The following is a 21,069-nucleotide window of genomic DNA, read 5'->3' as shown; positions in this document are numbered from 1 at the left end:
GTTGTAGATCATCAAAATTATTCACTCAAATCCCTTCTTAATAGATTTGGAGCTGGAAGAGACTTGTGTGATCATCTATTTAACATCCCTCCCACCCTTACCCTTCCCTTCAAAGTACCCCCATAGCCTTCCACATCAAAGAATACACACTTAGAATTGAGTTCTCTTTTATTTCTCTCCTCTTCTTCCTCCCATTTCCTATTCCTCAATCATTCTTTTGGTTTGCTTCTTGTTGAATGCGTGACTAATTTGAGGCTGAGCCCTGAAGAGCTGAAAAAGTTACCAACATACTTCCTATATAGCATTGTAATCATCCAGAAATCCCTTTTCTTTCTTCTAAAGTCTAAACCCAGAAACAGCAAAGGATTTGAATAAAGGAATAAATAACATGTTTATAACAGATGCCAATGACATAAACTTGGGAGGATTAGCTAATGCACTAGATGACAGTCAAAACTCAAAATCAATCAATGAGTAATAATTTATTCAGTCCCTATTATGTGTCAGGCTTTGTACTAGGTATAAGGTAAGCTTTTGTTGTTGTTGTTCAGTTATTTTCCATCATGTCCAACTCTTCAAGAACCCATTTAGTAGTGGTTGGGGGTTTTTGTAGAGATATTGGAGTGGTTTGTCATTTCCTTCTCCAATTCATTTACTGATGAGGAAACTGAGGCAGGCAGTGATGAGGTGACTTGTTTAGGGTCACATAGTTATGTAATAAATATCTGTGGCCAGCTTTTAACTCAGGAAGATTAATCTGACTCCAGACCTAGCACTCTATATACTATGGAGTCTTCTACCCTGAGGAATACTAAAGACCAAAATTAAACAATTCCTGCCCTCAAGAAGGTTACATTCTGGATTTTCAGGTTAGGGAGAAATAAAACATATAAACAAATTATATATAAGTCACAGTGGGTGTTTGGGGGGAAAGTCACTAAGCAGTTGAAGAAATAAGGATAGATTTGTTGTCAAAGATATCACTTGAGCACAGTTTTGAAGGAAGCTAAGAATTCTAAATTGTCCATTTGAGAAGGAGTGTGTTTTCTAGGGATGGGAGTCAACCAGTTCCAAAATACTAAGACAGAAAATGGCAAAGCATGTAATTGTAAGAAGGTCATTTTGTTGGGCTTAAAGAGGCATAATTTGTAATGAAGCTTAGGAAAAATGGAGTCAGGCTGGAAAGAGTTTCAAATGCCAAACAGAAGAGTTTATATCACCTTCTGGAGACAATAGAGAAGCACTGGAGTTTTTTGAATAAAGGAGCGATATGGTTAGATTTGAGTTTTAGGAAAATCTCTTTAGCAGGTAGGGGAGGATGGATTGGAATAGGGAGAACTAGAAGCAAGGAGGTCAATGGAAAAGGTAACAATATAGTCTAGGCAAGAAATGGGTAAGGTGCTTTCCAGCAGAAGTACACACCAGAGAGTTCACACTGGGGAGAAACCTGATGAATGAAATCAGTGTAGAAAGGCTTTCCAGCAGAAGTGCAATCTTACTGCACACCAGAGAATTCACACTGGAGAGAAACCTGATGAGTCTAATCAATGTGGAAAGGCTTTCCAGCAGAAGTGCAATCTTGCTGCACAGCAGAGAATTCACACTGGAGAGAAACCTGATGAATGTAATCAGTGGGAAAAGACTTTTTGATGCCTTCTCTGATGTTTAACCAGAGAACCCACATTGAAAAGAAAGCTCATGAATGTAATCGATATGGGAAAGCTTTCCAACATAATTCTGACCTTGAAGCACACAAGAGAATTAATGCTGGAGAGAAACCTTATGATTGGAATCAAGTGTGGGAAGGCTTTCCAATGTAACTCCAGCCTTGCTGTATATCAGAGAATTCACACTGGAGAGAAATCTTATGAATGTACTCCATGTGGGAAGGCTTTCAAATACCTCTCTGTATCATTAAACATAAGAGAACCCATACTAGGAAAAAAAATCATCAATGTAATCAGTGTAGAATGGCTTTCAAAATCAACTACAGTCTTGCTAAACATCAGAGAATCCATACTGGTAAGAAACTTTAGGAATATAATCAATGTCATAAAGCCTACAGGTAACAATCATTCCTTCATTTCCACTGGAGTAATTAAACTAGATAGAAATCTTATCACTGTCACGAATGAGAAAAGACATTAAATGAAATACAGAACGTGTTTACATCAGAAAAATCTTTTTGAGGAGAAGTTCTAAATTGATTTAAAATCAGAAGGTCTTCAGCCAGAAATCAACTCTTACATTAGAAGAGAAGATTCAATATGGAGAAAAAAACTTGTGAATGTTATCAAAAGGAACATGTTTTCCTCTGGAAGATGGAGATCAGTAGACAATACTCACATTAGAATGAAGGCTTATATAAGGATTGGTGGGAAGATCTTCCTTCACCTCGGGTCTGTATTTGGCTGCACATTTAGAAAATCATAAAAGTCTTAGATCTAATTAACAAGGAATTTTTTTTTCTGAAGCTTCATTTGCCTTCCCAGTAGGAGAGACCTCATTAGAAATCCCACATTTCATGTGTGTATAAAGTCCTGTGAATATAATGAATTTTGCTCTAAAAGAAAAAAAAATGAGTATGATCTAGGTTGGTGGCTTAAGCAAGGGGATGGAGAGGAGACAAAGATATTGTAGTGGGGAAAATGATGATTTTTTTTTGCCATGCTTGAACACTGGACCAAATATAATCGGATGAAACTGATGAAGGATGAAGATAGAGTTTTACACTGGGGTTTCAAAGATCAGTTTCACAAGTACGGGAATTGAGAGAAGGTTTGCCTAGAAAAACAATTTAATTCATCTGAAAATACTATAGGAACCTATCATATGATGTAGTAGTCAAGTAATCAATTGAAAGGAAAGCACTAGGAGTCAAGTGATGCTAGTTTTGTGAATGCTAATCTAGTCAGATCACATATTGATTATTATTTTTACTTCTGGGTATCGCTTTTGAGGAATGACATTGATGGATTGAAGGGTACTTCAGGAACTGAGTGATGCTAGTTCTGTTGAACACTAACCTGGTCAGATCACAAATTGAGTATTGTTTTTATTTCTGGCTTCACTTTTTAGGAAGGACATTGATGAATTGCAGATTAAAGGGCTTCAAGATCATGTTCTCTTGAGAGAAATTATTATATTATTATATTAATAACTAATTATTAATTTGTGAACCAAGGTTTTCTCCTATTTCTTTATTAATGCTCCACTCTTTTTTAAAGTCAGTCTCTGAAGGACAAGACTGATTGATGAGATTACTCCCAGTCCTCAAGGAACAAGTTCATCAATCTTGGGTGAGACTCATCTAGGCGACCTAATTTCTGTTGAAAGTATAAACAAAATCCAGTCTGGGCAAGACTTTTATCCTGAGGGAAGGAAACCCTGTCCTTAGTCCTCTGCATTAGAATTTAGGGTGATCTAGCTCATGAAGGAGAAAACAAAACAGAGAAGTCCAGATAGAGATGGCATTCCCCTGACAAGATTGTTAGAGGCTACTAAGTCTCATGATCAAGGCACATTCTCAGCAGGAGGCCTTGAAGACTTCTGGCCCACCTCCTGCTTAAATGTACACCAATCAAGATTGATTTTCATTTGTCAGGGGAATTCTCTTTTAGAAGATATTTAAGACATTTTAGGGTCTCCCTTGGCATCTTTGGTTACTGACAAAAACTACTAATCATCAACCTATTGATTGACAGCTATACTAATTAACAAGTTAATTCCCAATTACCCAGAAACTCTTATGGCTTTTTTATTTGTTTCACTGTCTAGATTTGAAAGGAGAATATCCCTTCAGATTTTGTTGTTGTTCAGTCAATTCAATCATGTCTGACTCTTTGTGACACCATTTGGGATTTTCTTGGCAAAGTTCTCGGAGTGGTTTGTAATTTCCTTCAGCAGCTCATTTTACAGATGAGGAAACTAAAGCAAACAGAGTTCATGACTTGCCCAAGGTCACACAGCTAGTAAGTATTGAAGTCAGATCTGAACCCACAAAGATAACGTTTTCTGTCTTTAAGTCCAGCACTCTATCCAATAAATCTCTAAAATTACTACATTTTTACTATTCTCTAATATACCACCAAAAGGGTAATAACAAGGGATATGTGTCCTAGCATCTCTTCCCTAGATATTTGATTCCTTGTGGCAGTCAGAAGTTGGTACAGTATCCATGTCCTAGAAACCAAGGCCCCTTTAATGGCAGAGTTTGGGATGACAAGACTTTTCAGAGATAGCTTTAATTGGAGTTTTGATAGAGAATTGCTATCACAATTCCACCTCCATCAACTTGATAATGTGTTTGATGTAACACAGTGTCCAAGACCCAACCCCTAGTAAAGATTCCAGGGAGCATAAATTGGCAGTTCAGCAACAAATTAGCTTCGGTGTAGTTCCTGCATCAACCTGGTACCCAGTCCAAGTGATGAGAGTTGTGTCTTCTTCTTGGAAACAAACTTCCATATCTTGTCCAATAGTGATTGGATTTGTTCTTTTATCTCTGAACATCTGAACTGATTTCCTACCAAGTAATAAATTCCCCTGAACTTGTGTCCCACCTTGCTCCCTGCCCCCTTCCTCTGAGTACTCTGGGCCTAGAGTCCTGTCCCTGAATCCTGAGCCCTTTTATCTACCGCCAGATCTCCCTAATGACAACCACCTGCTTGCTTGGACTTCTGCCTGCTGCCTGCTCTCAGACTCCTCACCATCATGTATCATGAGCCCACTAGGACATCTGCCCTGATGCTTCTCCAGATGTCACTGCTCCTGCCTGCCTGGATTTCCTTGTCATGCTTGCCGACACTAGCCCAGTTGCCTGCATTGACCTGATAAGCCTGTCTAATCTTTCACCCCGGCCTCAGACCCAGTTAGGACAAGTTTAATAACGTTGCATAGTTGTTTTTTTTTAACTTCCCTTGTGTCTCACTGTTTAACGCAACATGTGAACACAATAGGTGCTTAATAAATGGTTTTTGACTGAATTCTGACTGAGGTTTCAAGCAAAAGTTTAGTTGGTCAACTAATGGATGATTGAATTGTTTTGTTTGTTTGTTTGTTTTTAATGAAGAGAAAGAAATGACAAGAAGTACTGAAGACAGCACAGAAAAGAAGAGAGCTTTAAAAGTAAACTGGGGAAACATTCTATATATTTAAAAAAAACAAGAGGTAAAAATTAGAGATTTTTATTTTGCTGTGTTTATATAAATCATTTCTAGTGTTTAAATTCAGAATAAAAAATAAAATTTAGTTTGAAAGAAATCAAACCTCTTGCTGTCTAGAGACAAAGACAACAGTCACTGTTAGCTTCCCTAGCAACAAGAAAGACAAACAGACAAGTAGGGAGGCAGACATAGGAGAGATAAAAAAGGAAGAAAGAGTGGGAAAGAAGGAAGGAAGGAAGGTAGGAAGGAAGGAAGGAAGGAAGGAAGGAAGGAAGGAAGGAAGGAAGAAAGGAAGAAAGGAAGGAAGGAAGAAAGGAAGAAAGGAAGAAAGGAAGAAAGGAAGGAAGAAAGGAAGAAAGAAAGAAAGGAAGAAAGGAAGAAAGAAAGAAAGGAAGGAAGAAAGAAAGAAAGAAAGAAAAAAAGAAAGAAAGAAAGAAAGAAAAAGAAAGAAAGGAAGGAAGGAGGGAAGGAAGGAAGGAAGGAAGGAAGGAAGGAAGGAAGGAAGGAAGGAAGGAAGGAAGGAAGGAAGGAAGGAAGAAAGAAAGAAAGAAAGAAAGAAAGAAAGAAAGAAAGAAAGAAAGAAAGAAAGAAAGAAAGAAAGAAGAAAGAGGGAGGAAGGAAGGAGCTAGCAATAAGGAAAGAAAGAGAGAAGGTGAGAGAGAGAAAGAGAGAAAAGGTGTAGATTCCACATTTATTCCTCCATCCAAGGCTTCCATCTAAGTAGCACAGATGGTTAATGAGTTGGACCCTAAATTAGACAGAAGGGCACCTGCATGGCTTAATCATAACTGGGGAACTGTTTAATTCCTTTAAAAAAAATCCCTGCTGCAAAAATACATCTTTTCAAAAATACCAAAGGTCTCCCAATGGTGCTGTATAGCTGGGGATAATGAGACATCATGATTTCAAAAGCATCCCCATTTCCAGATACCCAAAGGGCTATGGAGAGGTGTCTAGTGGGTGAAAGCAGCCTGCCATCTATCACCAAAGATACTTTCAGGTGAGAATTGATAGTGCGGAAATCACTGAACATTTATGAGCAAAGAAAAGGAGGCTTTTGGGTAACATAGCAAGAATAAGCAAAGCCAGACAGACTCATATCAGTTTTCATGAAAGATAAGAACTAGGAAAGGTTTTAGGCGAATTGGGTGCATTGACCTTCTTTCTGTTCATCAAGGAAGAGTGTGAACAAGGATCTCACAGGAGGAGAGGGCATCTCCACACTGGGATCACAGCACTCTAGATCTAGAGTTAGAGGGACCTCATCTTATAGATGAAGAAATTGGGGCAGACAAGTGAAGTAACCTGCCCTATCATAAGTGCCAGAAATAGGATTTAAACCTTTTTCTATCAAGATTTGATGACCCAATCATCAAATAACAATCATAACCCATATTAATATAACTCATTATCCCATTTGATCCTTACAACAACCCTTTGCTGTGGTTGTTATTATTATCCCCAATCATCTCCCAGATAGCCCCATGGGATACCTCGAGAGAAGCCCATCAGTGCTGAATTCAGCATAATAATGGATAAAAAATGCTTTGTAAATGTCAAAGTGCTCTATAAATGATAATAATTATTATTAATTTACATGTTTTCCAGACAATGTCAATAAGCATTTACGAAGGGTCTACCAGGTACCAGGATACTACGGGAGCCACTGAAGACGCCAAGATTAAAAATAGAATAGTTTCTGTCCTCAGGAAGCACACATTTTCTCAGGGAAGACAACATATATCTTGTCAGTGTATACAAAATACAAAATATAAATACAGTGTATACAAAATAGTAGCTATTAAAGCTTAAAAACTGCACTAAGACTTTTGGGACACCCTGTATATGGACCAGACAAGAATTAAAGCCTCCATTTCATTGATTTACAGACTCCTGGGTGAGTAAATGTCCTCAAACAATGTAAGTTGGCTTTTTCTCTGCAGGCTATAGTCTTAAAAAGCTGCCTAAATCCTGGAACACTGAGAGATTAAGTAATCGACCCAGGGTCACAAAGCCTATAAGTAGGCAAGTTTGAACCTTGGGTTTTTCTGCTGCTAGGCCAGCTCTTCATCTACTATGCCACAGATGAATGGACAATCTAAGTAGAAAATGAGTTCAAGGTTGTTATTGTTATTATTTATAGCAATTTAATTTTAAATTTAATTTAAAGTACTTTAAGTTAATATTTAACATTAACCTACAACTGATGATATTAGTTAATTTTTATATAATAATTCACATTTGTAAAACATTTCACATGAATTAGCTCAGTAGATCATTATAATAACTCCATTGTTTCTTATTTTTTAGACAGGAAACTGAGAATGACAGAGGTTCAGGTACAATAAGTTCCAAGTGATGCAAGGAAAAAAGAAAGGAAGGCAGGAAGGTTGGAGGAAGGAAGGAAGGAAGGAAGGAACGAAGGAACGAAGGAAGGAAGGAAGAGAAAAAAGGAAGGAAGGGAGAATCCCTCAACTGACCAATTCCAAGCCAGCTTAGATCCTCATAACAACTCTGGAAGGTAGAAGCTATTATTATTCCCATTTTGCAGATGAGGAAACTGAGGAAGAAAGAGGTTAAATGAGTTGTCCAGGATCACACAGGATATTAAATTACTGAGACCAGGTTTAAACTCAGTTTTTGCTGACTCTGGACCCAGCTCTGTTCACTAAGCCACCAAGCTATCTCCAAATAAATGCATCATTCTATTAAAACTGAAAATTCCTTTCAGACTGGAACCAAAGAACATAATTCAATTACATGCAGCCACTTCATAAGATGAATAATTATCTGCATTAATTGAGATCTACCTGGAACTTGCCTACAGTCATATAGATCACAACCATCCAGGGTGAAATTTGAACACAAGTCTCTTTTGATTCCAAGGTCCTGCACACTTTGCAATATTCCCTTCTTTCATCTTTTTATAAGCTAGGAAACTGAGGAAGCAAGAGACATGGGCAAGACTCTTAACCAAGGTCATGCCAAAGAAACTCATTCTTAAGTACATGATTAAGGAGCCACTAAGTTTCATGAGGCTGCTGCCCCTCCTGGCCCTTGTTTCCCTGGTTTATGAGGCTGTAGCCTATAAATCGCAATGGATTGTTCACCTGGCTTTATGATGAGATGTGAAACAAAATAGAGGTCAAGGAAGGGCCCTCCCTGCTTACATTTAGCTCAGCCTATTAGAGACAATGCCCAGCAATGGTACCAACAGTGTTTGGAGTCAGGCGTTAGGTTCTACCACCCTGAGTCATTCATTTATTCTCTCCGAGTCTTAATTTCCTAATAAAAAATAAGAGAATTAGGTTTGAGAGTCTCTGAGGGTGCCTACAGCTTTCAAATCTATGCTATAAGTAAGAACTTATTATGTTCCAAACATCAAAGAGTGAGGTGATACACTGAACTGTGGGCCTGAAATCAGGAGGATCAGAGTTCAAATTTGGCTGCAGATACTTTAACTGTGTGATCCTGAGCAAGTCACTTAACCCTGTTTGCCTCAGTTTCCTCATTTGTAAAATGAATTGGAGAAGGAATGGCAAGCCACTTCAGTATCTTTGCTGAGAAAACTCTAAAGGAAATCATAAAGAGTCAAAAATAACTTAGGAACTACTTAATAAAAACTACTGAACAAAACCAGCACTTTCCAGACATTGTGCTTAGCACAGGATTCAATTTAACTGAGGCAGGAGGGAAAATGGAAGTTCTCCAGTGTACTGATGAATGAGTTTCTTTGGCATGAACTTGGTTAAGAGTCTTGCCCATCTCTTGCTTCCTCAGTTTCTTATATCCCATAGATATCCCGGATTCCAAAATAGAACCGAATATATTTTTCTATTCCTCTTTATTTCCCTATTTCTGCAAAGGGCTCTCACATCATTCCAATCATCCAGATCCTAAAACACAGAGACATGCTCAGTTCTTCATTCCTCCCCTCCCCCACGAATCCATTCACTTGCCAATTTTGTTCATTCTACTCCCATGACCTCCCTTCCATTTATCCCTTTTTCTCCACTTATATAGTCACCACCCCAGCCCTCATCATCACTGACCAGGACTTACAAAAATCTTATTTTTCTCTGCTTGAGAACTCCTTTCCAATCCATCCTCCACCCAACTGCCAAAGGTCATCTTTCTCAAACAAGGGTCTTGCTACATCACTCTCTTGATTAACAAGTTTCAGCAGCTTCCTTTTGACTTCAAAACAAAATAAAAATCTGTTTGAAATTCACACTTCCGCATGATTCTAACTTTCCAGATGAATTTTATATTATAGTAGTCTTCCTCATACACTTTGCTTTCCAGATGAGCTGGCTTCTGTTTCCCACCTGTGTACTTTTGCCCAGTTTGTCCACTGGGCCTCCCTCCTCACTTCCAGTTCTCAGAATACCTAATGCCTTTTAAATCCTGCATATGTTATCCTTCCCAGCTATTAGTGTGCTCCCCTTCTTCAAAATATTTTGTGTCCATCTGCATTTTTGATTTCCCTCACAGGTTAATTGTACACTATTTCAAAGTCCGACTCTTTTTTAAACCAAAATAACTGTTTGGACATGTATACATATATTGTATTTGACTTATACTTTAACATATTTAACATGTATTGGTCAACCTGCCATCTGGGTGGGAGGAAGGAGGGGAAAAGTTGGAACAAAAGGTTTTGCAATTGTCAATGCTGAAAAATTACCCATGCATATATCTTGTAAATAAAAAGCTGTAATTAAAAAATAAAAACAAATTAAAAAATTTGTGTACCCTTTCTATTGATTTATCTAAAAACATGTTGCTTCATGTCTATTGTAGATTGTAAACTCCTTGATAACATAAGCAGGAGATGATTCAGAAGTCTCACTACTGGGTCTATGTCCCAAAAAAGATCATAAAAGAGAAAAAAGGTGCAAAAATATGTTTATAGCAGTTCTTTTTATACTATTAAGGAATTGTAAATTGAGTAGATGCACATCAATTGGGGGATGACTGAATAAGTCATGATATATGAAGATAATGGAATATTATTGTTCTATAAAAATGATAAGCATTCTGATTTCAGAAAAGCCTGGAAAGACACTGATGCTAAGTGAAGTGAGCAGAACCAAGAGAATATTGATTATATGATGATCAATATGATATACTTGGCTCTTCTCGGCAGTGTGTTGATCTAAGACAATTCCAATAGCCTTGGATGGAAAATGTCATCTGCATCCAGAGAGAGAATTATGGAGACTTGAATGTGGATCACAGCATAATATTTTCACCTTTTTCTTGTTTGCTTGCTCATTTGCTTTTACTTTCTCATGTTTTTTTCCCTTTTGGTCTGATTTTTCTTGTACAACGTGACAAATATGAAAATATGCTTAAAGGGTTGCACATATTTAACCTTTAGAAGATTTGCTATCTTGGGGAGGGAGAAGATAAGGGATAGAGGGAGAAAAATTTGGAAAACAATGTCTTACAAAAATGAATGTTGAAAATGATCTTGACGTGTATTTGGAAAAATAAATACTACTAAGAAAAAAAAAGAATATAAACTCTTTGAAGGCAGGAATTATTTAACTTTGGCTTTGTACTCTAATGCTTTATTTCTAGGAGATAATTATTAAATTCCTGATGAGTATAATTAATTTGTTGTTGTACTTTCTAATCCTTAGAAGTCTAAATAAGTATATTATGGTTATCGTTCTAATATACAGTCAGTCAAATCATTGGATTACATTTTGTTGTTGATTTCATTATATGATGGTATTAATTGGATCAAAGGTCTGTGTTGCATCTCATGAATGAATGTAATGTCAATCCATAGTCATAAACTCAAGACAATTGGTAACTTGAAAAGTACATCAGATTCAGAACGAAAGGGTCTGAGTTTGAGGTTCACTTTTCTTTGAGGTTCAGTCTCTCTCTCTCTCTTTCTCTCTCTTTCTCTTTCCTTCTCTCTCTTCTCTCCCTCCTTCCCTCCCTCTCTCAGATTATAACTGTATCATTTACCTTCAGTCAGCTTTAGTCACAGTGCACAGTGTATAGGCTTAAAGTCAGGAAAAATTGAGTTCAAAACCAGATTCTGACTTTTACCAGTTGTGTGACCCTGAACAAGTCATTTGACCCCTGTCTACTTTGGTTTACTCAACTGTAAAATGGAAACTACCTCACAGAATTTTTAAGAGGATCAAATGAGATAATATTTGTAAAGTACACAGCATCCTGTCTGACACATATAGGTGCTACATAAATGTTTATTTCTTTCCCCACAGATTTTTATGGTGATAAAAGACATAAAAAATTTTATATAAAATTGCTAGGTAATATCTAATTTTTTTTTTGGCTGAGGCAATTGGGATTAAGTGACTTGCCTAGGATCACACAGCTAGGAAGTGTTAAGTGTCTGAGGTCACATTTGAACTCAAGCCTTCCTGACTTGAGGGCTGATGCTCTAACCACTGTACCACTTAGCTGCCCTATCTATATTATTATTACCAAGTGTTCTGTAGCTTGTGGTTTGAGCTGTGCAGAAGAGTGGGTTTTGTGAGGATGGAAAAGTCAGCCTGACTGCCATCTCACCAGCCCCAGGGCATTTGTTGCAGTGGGAATCCAAGAGGAAATGTTTCTACTCTGTACCACCAAAGTCTTCTCCCTCCGAGAGTTGCAAGTCATTACTGTACATAGTTATAAAATGATTTCTGCCTGCTAGAATAGGGGGTTCAGAGGGGGGACAGATTGGGAGAGAGGGAACCAAACAGATGAGAGAGAATACAAAAATCGAGAAAGGATTGACTGGGGAAAGAAAAAGGGATTGACAAGTCACTACTATGAAAACTGTAGAAGAGGTAGCTCATGGGAAACCAATTATTTTGCATCTTAAGTGGAAACAATCTGACAGTTCTTTTTTTCCAATTAAATTCCTAGAACTTTAAGATGTGGAGCTATAAGTGACCTTAGAGACCACTGACTCCATCCCCATCATTTTATGGAGAGGGAAACTGAGTCCAAGAGAGGGGAAGTTTAGCATCACAGATAAAAATTTAGAAGGGTCTCTAGAGGCAATATGGTCCAACACCTTCATTTTACAGAAAGGGAAACTGAGGTCAAGGGAGAATGAGTGACATGCCCAGAGTCACAAGGTACTAAGTGGCAAAGCTAGGATTTAAAATCATCTCCTCTGACTCCAGAATCAGCAGTCCTACTGTTCGCAGCAATTATTGAGCACCTTATGTGTTCTGAGCACATCCAAAGACCATAGCAAATACAGGTCTGCCCATGGAGTCAGGAAGATTTGAGCTTGAATCTTACCCTGGGAATATTATTTTATCTAAGCCTATTTCCTCATCTGTAAAAACAAAATGAAAATGGTTTCTATCTCAACCTAGTGATGTAATTAATATACATAAAGAGCTTTGCAATTTTAGAGATCTACATGAACATTAGGCACTAACAACAATATGATAACAATAATAATAAAGTCCTATTTCTGATGTGTACTAGCTGTGTGAGGATGGACAAATCAGTCAATTTCTCAGTGCTCTGGGTAATTCTTAGGTTGATTAAGTTATTGAAAAATGGCCATTGTACACTGATGGAGGGAGTTTTCGGGCCCGTAGTTCTTTTTTTCAATCATCATTCTCCAAATATATAAGGCACTGTATTAGACATTTCAATGTCTAATGATTCAGAGACTAATTAAAAAATATTCCCTCCCCTCAAGGATCCTTCATTTCTCTAACATTTCTATTGGCTGATTCTTAATCTCCCAACATTTTTCCCCCTAATCCTTTACTCCTATTAATTTTTGAAAGCCATTATCTTCCTGTTTATTATTCTATGTACTTTTATGATTGTGTAATACAATAATTTTATGACTAATTCTTTGAATCCCTATTCCCCAGATCCTAAGATCCCATAATAATGAGATTTTTTTTTCATGTGTGTGTATGGGGGGTGGCAGGGTATGGCTTTCAAAGCACAATCACAGGCACTAATAACATCTTACACTTTTATAATACTTTTAATATTTGACAACAGATGTCTTCTCCAAAGCCACTAACGTATGCAATATAAGCATCACTATTTCTCCATTTTTACCCATAAGTAAACTGAGGCACAGAGAGTTTAAATGAATTATCCCAAATCACACAGTAAATATTGGAGACCTAATTTAAATCCAGCTCTCTGCTCACTACAAGTCCAGAGCTGGTTCTTCTTCTACTCTTTCTTCTTTTTTAGACAATAGGAGGTAAGTGATTTGGTCAGGGTCACATAGATAGTGGCAAGTGTCTGAAGCCAGATGTGAATTTAGGTCTTCCTGATTCCAGGGCCAGTGCACTATCCATTATGGCACCTAACTGCTCCCATCAGGGCTACTACTTCTGCTAGAACACACTGCCTTGAGATACCTGAACTTATTGAGTCTCACATGAGCCCTAGGACAGATGCAAGAGAGAAACTATTAGAGAATGAGGAAACTGAGAAACCAGAGAGTTTGAGGAGACTTCCTAGAGTCCCTGATTATATAATTCTAGGATTCCAAGTGTCTATGCTTCTACCATTTGCTAACTTTGTTGTTATTCAGTTGTTTTCAGTCATATTCAACTCTGTGATCCCATTTGGGTTTGTCCTGGCAGAGATAATGGAGTGGTTTGCCATTTCCTTTGCCAGCTCATTTTACAGATGCAGAAACTGAGGGAAACAAGGTAAAGTGACTTGCCCAAGGTTACACACATAGTAAATGCCTGAGGTTGGATTCAAACTCAGAATGATGAGTCTTTCTAATTTCAAGATCCATGTTCTATCCAATATGGTGCCATCTAGTTGCCTGAACTTTGTCCTCTACAATTCTTTCTGTATGGAACTATATGAAATATGAAGAAATTTAGTCCTTCCACTTCCCAACATCCCCAGTAGCCACACTGCCTTCAGCTTTCTTCGGACTTTCCTCTCATGCCTTCTGGACTCTGGAAACTCATCACTGGGAAATCTCATTACCCACAAGATTGCATCAGCCTTGGCAGTCACATCCCATCAATCTAGTCAACATCCCATCAATCTCCTCTGCCCTTCTTATTAGAAGGAAGATCCAGGAGCTACACAATGTCCATTTAAGGAAGGGCTCTAACACAGTCTTCTCCCCATTTCTCATTAGCTATATGCTTTTGAATGGTCTTGAACTTCTCCAACAAGATCTCAAGGTGACTACATCACTTTCCCACCCACTTTTCTTATTTTTGTGTGTTGCCTTCCCCCATTAAATCATAAACTTAAGGTCAGGGACTGTCTTTTTTTATTTGCATAGTGTTTGACACATAGTAGGCATTTAATAAATGTTTATTGATCATTATTGTTGTCTATTCCTGGATTACAACCTTCTCTTATACATCTTTGGGAGGAATTATGGCATATCTAGAGTCTTGAATTTGGGGGTCATTGGACATACTTGAAAACCTAATTCTGCTATTTTCTGGTTATGTGACTTTAGACAAATCTTTTCACCTATTTGGGTTTTGATTTCTTCCACTGTAAAACAGAACTGGGACTCCATTACCTCCTCCAATATTCAGCTCTATATTTATGATACATCCACAATTCTACCTGTGTGACTTTGGGTAAAATCACTTTTCTTTTTGGAGCCTCAGTTTCCTCACTCTGTGAAACGAGAAGGTTGGAATAGATGGCCTCTAAGATATCTTTTGCTCTCTCTTACAATGAAAATGTTACAGATAGAAGGATCACCTCCAAATTCTTCATTTTACAGATATGAAAACTAAAATCCAAAGAGGAAGAAGCTTGATGTGGATGCTTCCTCCAGTGTGCCGGTTACTCCAAACTCAGCAGTCTTTCCATTAAATCTCGCTTCTTCAATAATTAATTAACAGACATTTCACAAGCACCTGCTATGTGCCAGGCACTGTCCGAGGTGCTGAGAATACAAGGGGGAAAAAACAATCTCTGTCTAAAAGAATTTACATATCAGTGGAGTCAGTTTGCATCTATAGGGAAAAAAAAAAAAGGGGGGAAGGAAGGGACTGTCATAAGAGGGAGAATCAGGAGGTGATATTTGAGCTGAGCTATGAAGGATCCTAGGAATATATGAACTAGTCAGGCATGGGACTGCAAGGCAGAAGCAGAGTCCCATAGACAATCTAATGATGAGGTTTATTGATAGCATGCAAATGGATTTCATGGACAAAGGCTATTAGGATGCTTCAATTACCTCACTATCATCCTGGATCTCACACCTGGTTGAGGTTCTAGAAAATAAAGACACATGTTAGGTAGCCCCAGCTAATCTACCCTGCCCTCAACAATACAGAGATGTGATAATAATGATGATAGTAGTAATAGGATTTATTCAACACTTTAAGATTTACCAAATCTTATATGTGATCTCATTTGATCTTTGCCACAATTCAGTGAGGTAGTGATACTATTACACACTTTTTGTAGCAGAGGAAACTGAGACAAAGCGAATTTTGCCCAGGGTCATACAGCTAATTAAGTATCTGAGGCAGGATCTGAACTCGGGTTTTCCTTTCTGTTTACTGCTTTACTTAGTTATTATGAATGGATTGGGGAGATCACATAGATGAGGATTCATATGGAATTAGATCCTATTTTTTTGTTGTTCAGTCAAGTCTGACTCTTCATGACCCTTTTTGGAGTTCCCTTGGTCAAAATACTCCCCCCAAAATGAGTTTGCCATTTATTTCCCCAGTTCACCTTACAGATAAAGAAACTGAGGCAAACAGGATTAAGTGACATGCCCAGGGTTATATAGCTGGTAAATATCTGAGACCAGATACAAACTCAGGTTTTTCTGACTTCAGGTCTAGTGTTCTACTGACTGTATCACCTAGATGCCCCTTTTTATACTAGTTCACAAAATCATAACATTTCCTAATCAGAAAGGACTTAGTGGTCATCAAAAAAGTCTAGGTCCGGAACACTCTCCATCAATAAATAGTCATTCAGCCTTTGCTTGAGAGGGTTTAACAAGAGGACAACCCCTTCTGAGAGAGTCTGTTCCATTTTGGCACAGTTTCAAATGTTAGGAAGCTTTCCCTGATGCAAATCCATGGTTTTGGCTCCTTGTATTCACTATTCCTACTCCTATTCTCTGGGAGTCTGGAGAATAATCGTAGTCCTTCTTCCCAAAGATAGCCTTTCAAATACTTAAGGACAGTGGAGTAAGTCAATGTCTTTTCTTCTGCAACCTAAGCATCCTCTGTTCCTTCAACTGTTCCTTAGAAGCAATGAGCATGAGGGTCTCCTCCAACCTCCATCCATGCCATATTCTCCAAGTTATCAATGTCTTTCCTAAAATCTGATGGCCAACACAGGACATACTACTCCAGGATTAATTTAGCAGCAGATGGACCTTCTTCTTCTTACACCCTGTGTTTCTCTCAGTGCAAACCAATATTACACTGTCTCCTTGGCTTCCATATTCACTATTGACTCATAGCAAAGAAAAATCTTCTCGAATTGTTCATGTTTAGCCTATATTGAACTGCTTGCTGTCTTAGGGATGGGGGAAGAGAGAGGAAAGGGAAAAAATTGGAACATGAGATTTTACAAAGATGAATGTTGAAAACTATCTTTGCATTTTGGAAAAAATAAAATAGTATTTTAAAAAATCTTTTTCAAATGAATTGCTAAATAGCCATGTTTCCTTAACTTGTATTTGTGAAGTTGATTTTTTTAATCCAAGTATAAAACTATATTTGTTCATATTACATTTAATCTTATTCCAGTAGTGTAACGAATAGCAAGCTGGTGTTGGAAAGAGAAAAGATCTGAGTTCAAGCACCCCCAACAGACATTAGCTATGTGTGAGTCACATAAACTCTCAGTGCTTTAGTCTACTCTTTAGAACAATAAGTGTAACCATTGGTAGACAGAGTTTCTCACCCAAGAGTTCCTTCCACCAATGACCAGGTATAGTCGAGGTCCCTTTCCTTATGCTTTATTCAATTCCTCCCCCTAACTAGAAAATTCTGAGCTCTCTCACCTTCAGTTTAATCATCTGAAAAATGGAGATAATGTTGTTCAGTCATTTTTTCAGTCATGTCTGACTCTACATGACTCCATTTGAGATAATTTTGGTGGAGATACTATAGTAGTTTTCCCTTTCTATCTGCAACTCATTTTACAAAAAAGGAAACTGAGGCAAACAGGGTTAAGTGACTTGTCCAAGATCACACAGCTAGTGATTATCAGGCTGGATTTGAACTCTGTTCTTCCTAATTCCAGGTACAGGGCTCTATCTACTGAGTCATTTTAGGTGTCTTAAGAATAATTTATTTATTGAGTGCCTACCACATGCCAGACTCTGCTAAGTGCCTCATTTGATTCTCACAGCAACCCTGGGAGGTGGGTACTATTATTATCCACATTTTCAGATGGGGAAACTGAGGCTTGTAGAGGCAAAGTGACTTGTTCAGGACCTCACAGCAAGTAAGTGTCTACAGTCAGGTTTGAACTCAATTCATCGAGATTCCAGGACCAGAACTTTATCCACTACACTCCCAACTGCCTATTAATGGCTATTCTTTGGTTCTGGCCATTCATGGGTAGAGTGCTAATGGGTAGGCCAGATAAGAATTAACACATGAGCTAATAGAATTCTCTTTTGAGCCAGATGGATGCTGCAACAAATGAACTCATCAGTAATTCTAGGGGTTTCTGCCAATAATTCCCCTCTCCTCCTTCAGAGGATGAGCCCAGTTTAAGCAGACTATATCAGGTGTGTAAAGCACTTTGTAAATTTTTAAGAGTTCTATAAATGTCAGTTCTTATTCGATCTAGAAAAAAAAAGACATAGACATATGAGAAGTTATATTCGATACAAACCACTGGATCAACCCAAGAGGCTTCATTTCTACCATAGTAGAAGAAGAATAGAGAATGAAGACTTTGACTCAAGTCTCACCTCCGACAATTCCTGGCAATGTGACAAGTCTCTTACCCTCTCAGTGCCTTGAGTTATCTCCCTAAGATTATGAGGTGTAGAGTTGGTACCCACCTGAAGCAGGAGAACTTTCCTCACCAGAAATTCCCCAAACCGGTGAAATCACATATTGGGATCAAATCTAACAAAGAGAAAGAAAATGAGAGATTGCAAAATCATCCATCAGCAAATATTATGAAGTGTCTACTGACTCCAGGCATGTAAGGGATGGCAAAAATACCCATCACCTTTAAGGAGCTTATATTCCAAATGGAGAAAATAACATATATATCTGTAAATATGTATATATGTATATGGATGCAGATAAGTGTATTTATATATACATGTTTTATAAAAGTGTTGCATGCATGTATATGTGAATTGCATAAGTGTTGTAGCTTTTGTACATATGGATATGGATTTATATATTGTATTGCATGTATATATGTATTGTGTTCATATATATATATATTTATATAGATATCCATACACGAGTGTGTGTACACACACATATATATATGCCTATATATCCATTATGGACATACAATAGAGATAATTGTGCTTTAAGGTTCACAAAGTACCCTACAGATCTTACTTAATTCTCCCCACAATCCCGGGAGGCAGGAGCTATTATTTTCCTCACTTACAGATTAGGAGACTGAGGTTGAGAGGGAAGAAGTGATTTGTCTCAGCTCACACAATGACTAGATGTCTGAGGTTGTATTGGAACTCAAGTTTTCCTCCTCCCGATATTCTGTCCACAGCTCTACCTAGCTGCTTTGATTAGAATAGATAATAATAGCTAACATTTGCATGACATGCACTATGTGCCAAACTCTATGCTAAGTGCTTTATAAATATTATCTTATTAGATTCTCACAGCAACCCTCAGACATGGATGTTGTTATTATTCCCATTTTACAGGGGAGGAAACCAAAACAGATGGTCAAATGACTTGCCCAGAATCCCGCACTTAGGAAATATCAGGGGTCAGATTTGAATTCAGGTCTCCCTAACTCCAGACCCAATACTCTTATCTACTGCTTTATCTAATTGCTTTGGTGAGAATAATTAGAAGGAAATGTCGCTATGGTTTCCAGCGGTACAGAAAAGAAATGGCACTTGATGTGGAGTTTAAATGGTGGGGATTATGGGTAACGTGAGAAGAGTTTAGGTCATAGCAAACATCAGGAACCGTACTCAGACATAGAAGGCAGAAATGTGAGCGGTCTATGGGGAACTCAGGGTTTGATCCCTTTCAAGGCCTCCTCAGAAAGTTCCATTTTGAGAGCAGAGCTGATTTAGTTCGTATCACCCTTCCCTGGTTGGACCTCAGCCCAAACCCCTTTCTTTTTGCCACCCAAACTTAATACAGTCTGGCAACAGAAGAGAAATATTCACAGCCCTTAACAGAGCCTGTCAGCTAATAAAACAGAAGGCGATAGATAATCTATCATTTTTAAAGTATGAGCCCGACACATTTACCAATCCGGCCTCTTATTCTTGCAATAACAAAGGCCCCATAAACTGCTGTTCCTTCTCCCTTAAACTTGGTGCATTTCCAAATAATGAATGTCACAAGCTCTTTGAGAACACTAAATATCCAGGTGCTTCTCACAGCTGGAGAGCAAGCATGCTATTAAGGCAAAGAGAGGAGGAGGAGGAGGAGGAATCGAAGCCCAGTGCTTTCCATATTTATCCAGCCCCAGAATGGTGTTGGAAGCTTTTGAATGGCCTTGGAGGAGAAATCCAATCACGCTGGCTCATCATCCTTCTTGCCTTGGATTTGGCCACTTGAGTTTCAGGGAAAAGCTCCCACCTTTTCTCTTCTCGCAGGCTGGGATCACAGGGAACACATCAGGTCCCCTGGCTCCCCTTCAGGTGCGAATGATGCTATCAGTCCTTCCAGATATAGCAGGCTGGAACAGTGTGAATCGCCTGGCACAAATAAGTGGATTCACGCAACGGGTCCTTGAACAGCTGAAAGGGAGTTTGGGCAAAGCAAAGAGACAGATGTGAGATTTTGCCGAGATCAGTGGGGTTTCTTCATCGTCAGGGCTGTCCCTAAGAACTCTGGCACACAGGGAGATGCAAACTGGTGCCCTAGGTGGGCAGCCCTAAATGGGCCCTCAAACCTCCTCGCTAGCCCCTATGGAGGAGAACAAAGACTCCAGGAAGATGCTTTTAGGGGAGTTACCCTCAGGGGTGGGGAGCAGGACCATACCAGGATTGGGAGAATGTCACTCGAATTACAGTTGGGGGGAGAGGAAGAAACAGGCCATCTGGTAGTTTCTTACTTAAATTTTTCTTGCTAACTAGGTGCTAATTTATGGTCTTTTTTTCCTAGATAAGAATATTTTCAGTGACCTCTAAATTCTAAGTGTAGCACCCTGGGGCACTGCCTCCATCACCTTGCTCCAGTTAAAGCTCTGTTCATCAGTGCTAATAAAAGCAACCATTATTTATCAAGCTTAGAATTTATCAAAGGAATATTGTTTCAAGAATGACTGAATAAATAAGTCATTTTGACTACTATAAATATCTAATATCTAGAATTAGAATATAGAATCATTTTATATGCATATAAGTATGTACACATATACACACATTTATGTGTGTGAGTGTATATGTGTGTGTGTGTAATGGTAACTATCTGTAGGGTAAGGGAGGGGGAAAATGGGAAAAAAAGAAATTTACATGATAACTTTATTATATGTTTTAAAGGAATAGCAAGTTGTACATAATAGATTTGCAGTTTCATATGCAGTCATATTTTTATTATGCTGTGTTATGGAAGTGCTTGTTTTATTCCATAAATGAAAAATAAAATCAATAAATGTGAAAGAAAATCTGGTGATGGCCCAAGACAGGTTAAAAAAATATGGAGATTTTTTTTGTCCTTTCTGTTGTTTAGTTTTTTTTTTTTTCCAATCAAGTTGACCCCATTTGAGATTTTTTTTGGCAAAGATA

This window comes from Sarcophilus harrisii, chromosome 1 (assembly GCF_902635505.1).
Source record: "Sarcophilus harrisii chromosome 1, mSarHar1.11, whole genome shotgun sequence".
In the NCBI taxonomy this organism is placed as follows: Eukaryota; Metazoa; Chordata; class Mammalia; order Dasyuromorphia; family Dasyuridae; genus Sarcophilus; species Sarcophilus harrisii.
Note: the sequence above shows the minus strand (reverse complement) of the source record.